The sequence below is a fragment of the Myotis davidii genome, unplaced genomic scaffold (assembly GCF_000327345.1).
Source record: "Myotis davidii unplaced genomic scaffold, ASM32734v1 scaffold41, whole genome shotgun sequence".
NCBI lineage: Eukaryota > Metazoa > Chordata > Mammalia > Chiroptera > Vespertilionidae > Myotis > Myotis davidii.
Window position 1 is genome coordinate 1,859,203 of NW_006292344.1, and position 9,631 is coordinate 1,868,833.

Genomic DNA, 9,631 nt, shown 5'->3' on the forward strand with positions numbered 1-9,631 from the left:
TGATGAGAAGGAACAATGAATCAATTCATAAATATTACTAAGGGGTTTATTATAATTAGTTTTTCAAGATTTTAAGAAAAACAAAATTTCCATTTTCAGAGATGAGCTGAATAGGAGTCTAGGGACATGCCGCCAGAAGCTGCTTTTTTCTTTAACTCTGTTCTTCATTGCTCACCCCAGGCAACAGTGGATTTCTGAGAGGATGCTTGTAGTTTGGTGGAGCCCATTTTGACAGTATTCAAGTTTGTTCTTGTAGTATTCCATCTGGTGGTTCCCAAACCACTTTCTTTTTTTATTCACCTTGTAAATATTTACATAAGAAGGTTCTTGCAATGCAGGATCATATATTCCCGCATTGGCACAAAGCAAAAAGTCTTGATGTGTGTTATTTCTTTTAGGAATAATTTGGTTAAGTGGATTCCCTCCCAAGCTCATTAAAAAATTCCTTTTATTTTAATAACATCATCAGAAACTAAATAGCATCAGAGGGAAAAATAAGTTAGCAATGTAAAGCCTCGAGTGACAATTTCTGAGCTGCTCTGAAGATGTTAATGGTTGAGGCAAGAACTGGTGATTGTAGTTAATGGCTGCAATGCAACATGTATATCATCTCCCTAGGCAGGACAGGGATCTGTACTGTTTTCTGGGTTGCCATGGTTGGTAAGAGATCAGACACCTGGATGAAGAAATCAAGACCTGATTCTCAAACTTGACACACCAGCTCATCTTGTCACCATCCTTGGTTTGCTTTCTCTTCTCTCCCCTCGCTCCTGGACAAGTTTGTCCTTGCCCACAGCTTTAATGATGCTTCTCAACAGGTAAGATCAAACCTCTCTTTAGCTTTGACTTTTGTTCTGAGCTCCAGTGCTGTATTTTCTGCTTTTATAGACATTTCAGAAAAAAAAATAGTTATCACTACCCTAACTCAATAGGACCAAATCCAACCTCATCTCCATTTGGATTTGGTCCCACTCTGGCTCCAGTGAATGTGGCCTTCCATCTCCACCCAAACCAGCTTTATTCTCTCAGACACTTGCTTCCTAAATATGTCACCTTTGACTCTTCCCTTTTTCTTGATTCAAATATAATGTTACCAAGTGCTGTTGATTTTAACATTTCATAAAGACTTGCATGGGTCTATCTCTGTTTCTATCCTAGTGGATAATACCCCAGGTTTCCTTACCCTTTACATGTTCATTTAGTCATATGCTCATTCATTCAGTACACAAATTTATTGGATACTTTAAAAATATTTTTATTGATTTCAGAGAGGAAGGAAGATGGAAAGAGAAACATCAATGATGAGATAGAATCATTCATCTGCAGCTTCCCACACACCCCACACTGGGAATTGAGCCCATAACCCAGGCATGTGCCCTGACTGGGAATTGAACTGTGACCTCTTGGTTCATAGGACAATGTTCAATCACTGAGCTATGCTGGCTAGGTCATTGGATACTTTTTATATGCCAGACATCTAGCTGATTTGGGATACAGAAGTGGACAAGACAAAAAAGTACCTGCTCTTGTAGGGGAAGATACACATTAAAAATCTAATTATCACATGACATGTTTAGTGTGACCATAGGAGGAAAACAGAGGAAGTCTCAAATCTCTCAGTCCCCTGACTCTCCCAACATCATTGCTATACCCATTTATCTGTGTCACTTGCCTCCTCAAATGCCATTAATGCCCTTTGCTATCACCTACTCATTTCAAGCCATTCATTCATTCACCATTCATATTTTCTTGTGTTTCTTATGCACACTTTGCAGTTCATTGTCAACATACTCTTACTAATGTGGTTCCTTCTTGTGGTACCCTCTCTTTAGCTCACTACACCCTTCCTTCACTTGGTTAATTGAAGAGATACTATCATTGATACTTCTAGGAAGACCTATCTACTCCTTACAGAAGTATAACATGCTCACCAGCTTCTTCCTTATCCCCTCATCCCACTCATTAATTTCACTTTTTAAACTTTTATGAGAGCATCATAGCGTTTAATGCTGATTAATCTGGTTGTGGACTCTTAATGCTGTGACATTAGCCTTGAATTAAACTTGATATTTGTAGCAAGTCTTCCTTGAGTTTAAACCTTTGCTTTCACTAGCACATGATCTTTGACTTGGCTGGTCCCTCCCAATCTTGGTCACTGTAGCCTGGGCTAGAGCCTGTCTCCTGTAACCTGAAGTCCTTCCATATGACTATTATGTGACCTAGAATAAAAGGGCAATGCATTATAAAGCTGGGCAGCAGCATCTTCATGAAATAATATTACTTCTCTCTCTTTCTTCTTTCTCGTTGTCTGATTTGCAGATGTAGAAAGACAAGGGTTAAAGAATGGTATCTTGTATATGTTATAATAAATTAGAAGAAATGATAGAGATATTAGAAATCAGATTTTATGAACACAAACATTAATATTTGTTCTCCTGGATTTGTATGGCTGCAATGAAAGTTGGTTAGATGGTATGATTTTTTTTTCAGTTAGTCCACTATGTTTTTAGCACCCCACTCACCCCACTTCTTTTAAAAAAAATGCTGTGTCTTTCTGAGAATGCACAACATCTGCTGTGGAGACATTGTGAGCACCACAACAACCCACAGCTGCTGAGTAACACCTGCCTGTAGCTGGACCAAAGATGGGACTGGATTCTGAGAAAGACTGCACACTCTCCCTATTGGAAAGAAAGGTGTCATTTTTGGAAATATTCAATAAAAAGTATTTGAGACAGAGTCTTCTTCATGGTGGGATGGATTGAAGGAGTTATTTTCCCTCTTAAGGCTTGGCTCAGTCTGGAAGGATGCTCTTTAATGTAACCCAGAACTGATTATTTTGTTGATCATGTTTCAAAATGTCTGCCCTTTAAATTAGTTCCCAGAGTCTATTGAGTGCAATTGAGGGAAATTTAACTTTAAAAATAGTCTTATTATTATTATTTTGAGATTTGAGGGAGAGGACAACAGGAGATTTTGAATGAAAACCTGCCAAGGACCAAAAAATAAAAGGGGTTGGGCATAGCTGTGTATAGAGGGAATGAATAGAGCAAAGCAAGACTAGAATTCTGGGTCGGAAACTCTTGCTGAATGAGTCATCCCACAGGACAAATAAAATCTCACTCATCACCCTGTCTTCCTTCTCTGTATGGAGAGAAGCAAACAGTGGGGCCCTGGAAAAACATCAGCAACTTCTTGTAGCATCTGTAGGTGGGGAAGGTTTCCAAGCCACAGCGAGGGCTGTGAACGCGCTTACCAGGGCTCCAGTTTTTCTCAGCCAAATAGGAAGAACCTCCAAATTGACCTTGGAAAAACATACTCACTGAAGGAAAAAATTATTCTAAGCTCCCCCTGTGTATTTGTATTGAGAAAAAAATTTTTTTATAAAGAAACAAATAACTTGCTTTCCAATTTTCCATGAAAAGAGCTTAAATGCTCTCAGATTCGTAGTGGTAGAACCTTAAAGTGGGTTTTGAAAGGCTGCAGAGAGGACTAAAGCTTTGCCCCTCTTTAATGACTACAAGGTCATTCACATAGTACAACCATATTCATATTAAAAAGCTGAAGGGAAAAGCATTCTTGCCACTCCTTTCTGCAAAGATCACAATTAGCATTTTTATGAAGAACATAAACTCTCTGTGTATCAAAGATGCACTTTTATTACTCTGAAACTGGCTCTAGTAAGCATCCCGCAAATGTTTGGCTCTTTCTCTTCCAGGAGGAGGCCAATTAAAACACAGCCTGTCCCACTGCCAGCCCCTACCCACCCTGCAGTGGGGCAACAACAATACTGAGACGGTAGCTTTGGCGCCCTCAAAAGTGGCTCTTCAGTTATTGGCACCTGGCAGGAAAATAATGAGTCTTTGGCTGTCATCACACACATACACACAAAAACAAAAACCCCTAGGTTTAAAAAAAACCTTTCCCTCCTCCTTCCAGTTATGAATTGCTCAGTTCAGAAAGATGATTGAACTTGCCACCAATTGTGCTAGTGGCTCTCCCACCTTTGGAGCAGCAAGGCTTAAGGGAGAGTGGCAGTTGACCATGTCTCAGTGGCGCCAGCAGGCTTTCAAACTGGACTGCCCTCTGGACTCCTGCCTGTGCCAGTGGGCTGCTTTCTGGAGCAGAGACGTGCAGCTGCACAGACCCCTGTGGCTAACAACTGTCTGTGCCTTTTGATGTTTCTTTAGGTATTGTCTGGATGACCAATGGTGTTCCTGTTACAGGTGGACTCTATCATGGCATGGGGCAGAGACAGTGTCTTGCTGTTTTTTTGGAGCCAAAGGCAACAGGCCAGGTTTTACCTCACTCATTTGGTTCTGTTGGCCGAATGGGTCTTAGGAAGACATTTAATCTCCATATTCACAATAAACAATTTTTCTTTTTTTGGTTAGTCCTCACCTGAGGATATTTTTTCCATTGATTTTTAGAAAGAATGGAAGGGAGGGGGAAAGACAGAGTGAGAGAGACACATTGATTGGTTGCCTCCTGCACGTGCCCTGAAGTATGATCCTGCAACGGAGGTATGCACCCTTGACCTGAATTGAACCTGCAGACTGAGTCAAACCAACCAGGGCCACAATAAACAATTTTGAATGGTAGTCAGGAAAAAATATAAACAAGCCAATATCTCAATGGAGATGGCACAGAGCACAGTAAAAGCAGTCATGCTCAGTAAATGTTTCTTGAATGAAAGAATTAATATGCAAAGGCTAGAGAGACATTTCTACCAAGTGATGTTAGGTATATTTTAATGGTATTTTCCTAGTGTCCCTCTATCCATTTCCCTCAACTTCCTGATGTGATGAAATTCGTTCTTGTGATTGCTATACTAATATTACCTCTGACAGTGAGATTTCAGACAAAGAGTCAAAACTGACTTCATATGAAAAGAGTTAATGCAATGCTTGTAAGTGTAAGTTTTGATGCTTTTGGCTGTAAATGAGCAAGTATTTGTCTAAATTAATTAAAACAATTCAGAGTTATTAATAAAATTTAAAAAAAGATGTCCACAGATTTGCAGTTCTTAAGTTGGATCAACAACTTAACAATGTCAAAGGCCAAGATCAATGTCCCTGAATTTTTCTTTCTTTCGTGCTTTCAAGATGACTGTTACAGTTTCATCCATTACCTCTTCATAGCATAATATCTGAAGCATAATATAAGAGACATTTTTGAAAGACCAAAAGGGTTCCCATTATATCTAATTTTTAGAAATAATTGTGTCAAATACTAAGTAAATGCATTTCTTGGTTAACTTAGACCCATTATGCTATTTTCCCAAGGCTGCCATTACAAAGTACCGCAGACTAGATTACTTAAACAGCAGAAATTTATTTTCTTATGATTCTGGAGGCTAGAAGTCCAAGATCAGGGTGTTAGCAGGGATGTTTTTCTCTGAAGCCTCTCATATTGGCTTGTAGATGACTCTCTGCTACCTGTGTCTTCACAAGGTCATTCCTCTATGCCTGTCTACATCTTATAAGTACACTGGCCATAATGGATTAAGGCCTACCCTAATGACCTCATTTTAACTCAACTACCTCTTTAAATATCATATCTCCAAAAATACTTACATTCTGAAGTAATAGGGCTTAAAACACTATTATATGAGTTCTGGCAGGGACACAATTCATAATAGCCATCCTAATTGGTCCTCTGGGGTTTAGTTTATTATTTACTGCTCAGGTAACATTGGGGTTTGTTTAGTAAGAAAGATGGAAGAAAGTCTCAAGGATTCTTATTAGTGCTATTATTTTTAATGTTCTATCCTATCTATGGTTCTTTATTTTATTTTTTCATTGCCATTTATCCCCCCTATATTTTCTTCTACCTCCACCCTCCTTCTCCCGCAATCATCACAGTGTTGCCCATGAGCGTTATTCTTTTTAATGCAATGATTATTGAGATGACCTTCATTTTTCCAAGTGTTTGTTCACTTTTGAACAAACCAATATTAGAAATGATTCAGAGAAACAGATCAGTACTAATTAATTACCTTTCTCTAGGTTTGTTCCTCAATACAGGGCCATTCTATATCCATTGGGAGAATATTATTTAGTATGTATGTGGTAAAAAATAAAATAAATTGATTTGTTTAACAAATCTCTAAGGGAGAGGATATCTTGGTTTAGAAAAGTTCCTGCCAAGCTTCTTGGTAGGAAAGTGGTACTCAGAGGTCATGGGCTGCAGGAGCCAAGTTAACAGAAGAGAAGGCTAAACTTCTTTGAATAAATCAAACAGGAATTTAGGAGTATAGAGAGAAGAGTGAGGGGATAAGAGGAAAAAGATGTGATCTTAGAAGGTAGCACAACGTTAAAGACCTTTAGAGAAAAGTAGACAGTGGTTATGTAGTGAATCGAAGGCTTCCTAGAACAAAGGAGTTCCATGTTCACTTTAAATATATTTTTGTTAGTATGATGTAGTTTTCTCTGAGGCCACCTTCCTTTGATAATCATCAAGATATACTAAGAATACACTTATCTCAAGAGAACAGAGTTTTAGACAAGGGGCTAAGCTGAAAGGGCATTGGATATGTCATGAGTAGATTTGGCAGATGATCCTCAAGTGGAACTGATTCAATCAAAGCAGGATTTCAGAAATATAGGTACCTGTAATCTCTTCCTACTCCTACCTCCAGGCAAGAACAGAAATTTGGGGATATTGTTTCCATTTTTAAAAATATATGTATATATGTTTTTAAAAATTTTTATTATAGTTGACATACAATATTATATTAGTTTTGGATGTACATTATAGTGATTGGACATTTATATAACTTACTAGAGGCTCGGTACACAAAATTTGTGCATGGGTAGGTTCCCTAGGCCTGGCCAGCGATCAGGGCTAATCTGTGGGATGACTGGCGGGGCAATTGCAGGGCTCCTGCTGGCTCCTGCTTTGGCCAGCCTGCTGCCACTGGGTGGCTGGCCAGCCCCTGCCACCTCTGGTCGCCTCCCTCTGCGAGGTGATTGGGAGAACCCCTGCTGGCACCCACCTTGGCTGGCCTGGGGCCTGTGGGCTGGGGGAAGCTCCTGCATTGAGTATCTGCCCCTTGGTGGTCAGTGCACATCATAGTGACTGGTCGTTCCGCTATTCGGTAAATTTGCATATTAGGCTTTTATTATATAGGACAGTGATGGCTAACCTTTTGAGCTCGGCATGTCAGCATTTTGAAAAACCCTAACTTAACTCTGGTGCCATGTCACATATAGAAATTTTTTGATATTTGCAACCATAGTAAAACAAAGATTTATATTTTTGATATTTATTTTATGTATGTAAATGCCATTTAACAAAGAAAAATCAACCAAAAAGATGAGTTCGTGTGTCACCTCTGACACGTGTGTCATAGGTTCGCCATCACTGATATAGGATGAGACAATCATCCCAATAAATCTAGTACCCATATGACATCATATATAGTTATTACAATATTATTGATTATATTTTTTATACAGTACCTTATATCTTCCTATTTTTTTATTGAAAACTGAAAGGGAGATGAGAATAAGGATTTGTTTGATTAATCTTATCTATACTTTAAGGTGTAAGGTGATCCCAGATGTTATCTAGGTTTCATATGTATTGTAACATCATTACCTTTTTAGATATAACAGTCCAACCAAATGTTAGATTATGAGTAGTTTGAAAATATTTTTTGTCATATATGATTATTATAATCTGGGAAAACTAGCACAGACTTTTAAAACATTGTATTTATTCTTAAAGTTTGAGATAATTTTAAAGTGACATGAAGTTGTAAGAAATAATACAGAGAGATACTGTGTACACTTTAATTAGTTTCTACTTTTGGTAACAGCATCCAAAATGATAGTACAATATCACAATCAGGATGTTGACTTTCATATAGTCAAGATACAGAACATTCCTTTATCATAAGGATCCCTTTCATTTGCCCATTAGCTATACCCACTTCTCTCTTGGCCCATCCCTCCTCAACGCTAGCATAATTTCTCAGGGAGTCTTCTAGCTTCTTTTGCATATCAGCAGGTTTTTTTTTCTTTTTATTGCTGAATAAATATTTGAGTAAATATTTACCTATTAAAAGACATCTGGGTTGTTTCCAGTTATGGGATATTACAATTAAAGGTAAGCACAATTCAATTCCACAATCCAATTCAATATTCATATGGTTATGGATATTCTGAATTCAATTGTGTTCAATATGCTCTGAATTGAGTTGTGTTCCTCCCACCAGAATTCATATGTTGAACTCTTTTTTTTAAATATGTTTTTTTATTGATTTTTATAGAGAGAGGAAGGGAGAGGGAAAGATAGAAACATCAATGATGAGAAAGAAACATCAGCAATTGGCTGCCTCCTGCATGCCCCTCACTGGGGATCAAGCCCACAACCCTGATCTGTGCCCTGACTGAAAATCAAACCAGTGACCTCTTGGTTCCTGCATGGATGCTCAACCACTGAGCCATACCCAGCCAGGTCATATGTTGAACTCTTAACTTGAGCTACACAAAATATGTTATACTAAAGGCCTGGTGCATGAATTTGTGAACCAGTGGGGTCCCTTGGCCTGGCTTGCAGGATAGGGCTGAAACTGGCTCTCCAACATCCCCTGATGGGTCCTGGATTGTGAGAGGGTGCAGGCCAGGCTGAGGGCCCCCACTGGTGCACGTTTGGGGCTGGGGAGGGGGGTGGGAGGTTGGCTAGCTGGGGAGGGACTATGGGAGGGCTTCAGGGTGTGTCCAGCCCATCTCACTCAGTCCTGATCAGCAGGACCCCAGCAGCAAGCTAACCTACCAGTTGGAGCGTCTGCCCCTTAGTGGTCAGTGCACATCATAGCAAGCAGTTGAGTGGCCTTAGCATATAATTAGCATATTACTCTTTGATTGGTTGACCGGACAACCAGACAATCAGACACTTAGCGTATAAGGCTTTTATCTTTTATAGGCTATGCAGAGAGGGTCTTTATAGAGGTCTTCAAGTTAACATGAGGTCATTAGGATGGCCCCTGGTCCAATATGACTGGTGTTCTTAGAAACAGTGTAAATGTGGGGACAGACATGCACATCAGGAGAACACCATGGGAAAATGAAGTCAGAGATTGTGTGATGCTTCAACAAGTCAAGGAACACCAAATATTTCCAGCAAACCACCAGAAAGCTAGGCAAGAAGCATGGAACTGAGTCTCTCTCACTGCCTTCAGAAGCAAACAACTCTGCTGATACTTTGATCTTGGACTTCAAGACTCCAAATCTATTCTATATAATAAAGAGATAATATGCAAATTAACCCTCACACCCTCACAAGATGGCTTACTACTACCAGGCTGACAGGAGGGTTAGGGAGGAATGACCAAACGACTGAACAAGCAGGCTGTGTGGGGCGACCAGGCCAGCGAGGGGGGCGGGGATGGGCAGTTAGGGGCGATCAGGCAGGCAGGCAGGTGAGCGGCAGGCAGGTGAGTGATTAGGAGCCAGCAGTCCAGGATTGTGAAAGAGATGTCCCTGAGATCAGGCCTAAACTGGCAGTTGGACATCCCCTGAGGGGTCCCAGAATGGAGAGAGTGAAGGCTGGGCTGAGGGAAACCCCCTGCCCCCCATGCCCGCACAAATTTCATGTACTGGGTCTCTAGTGAGACAATAAAGTT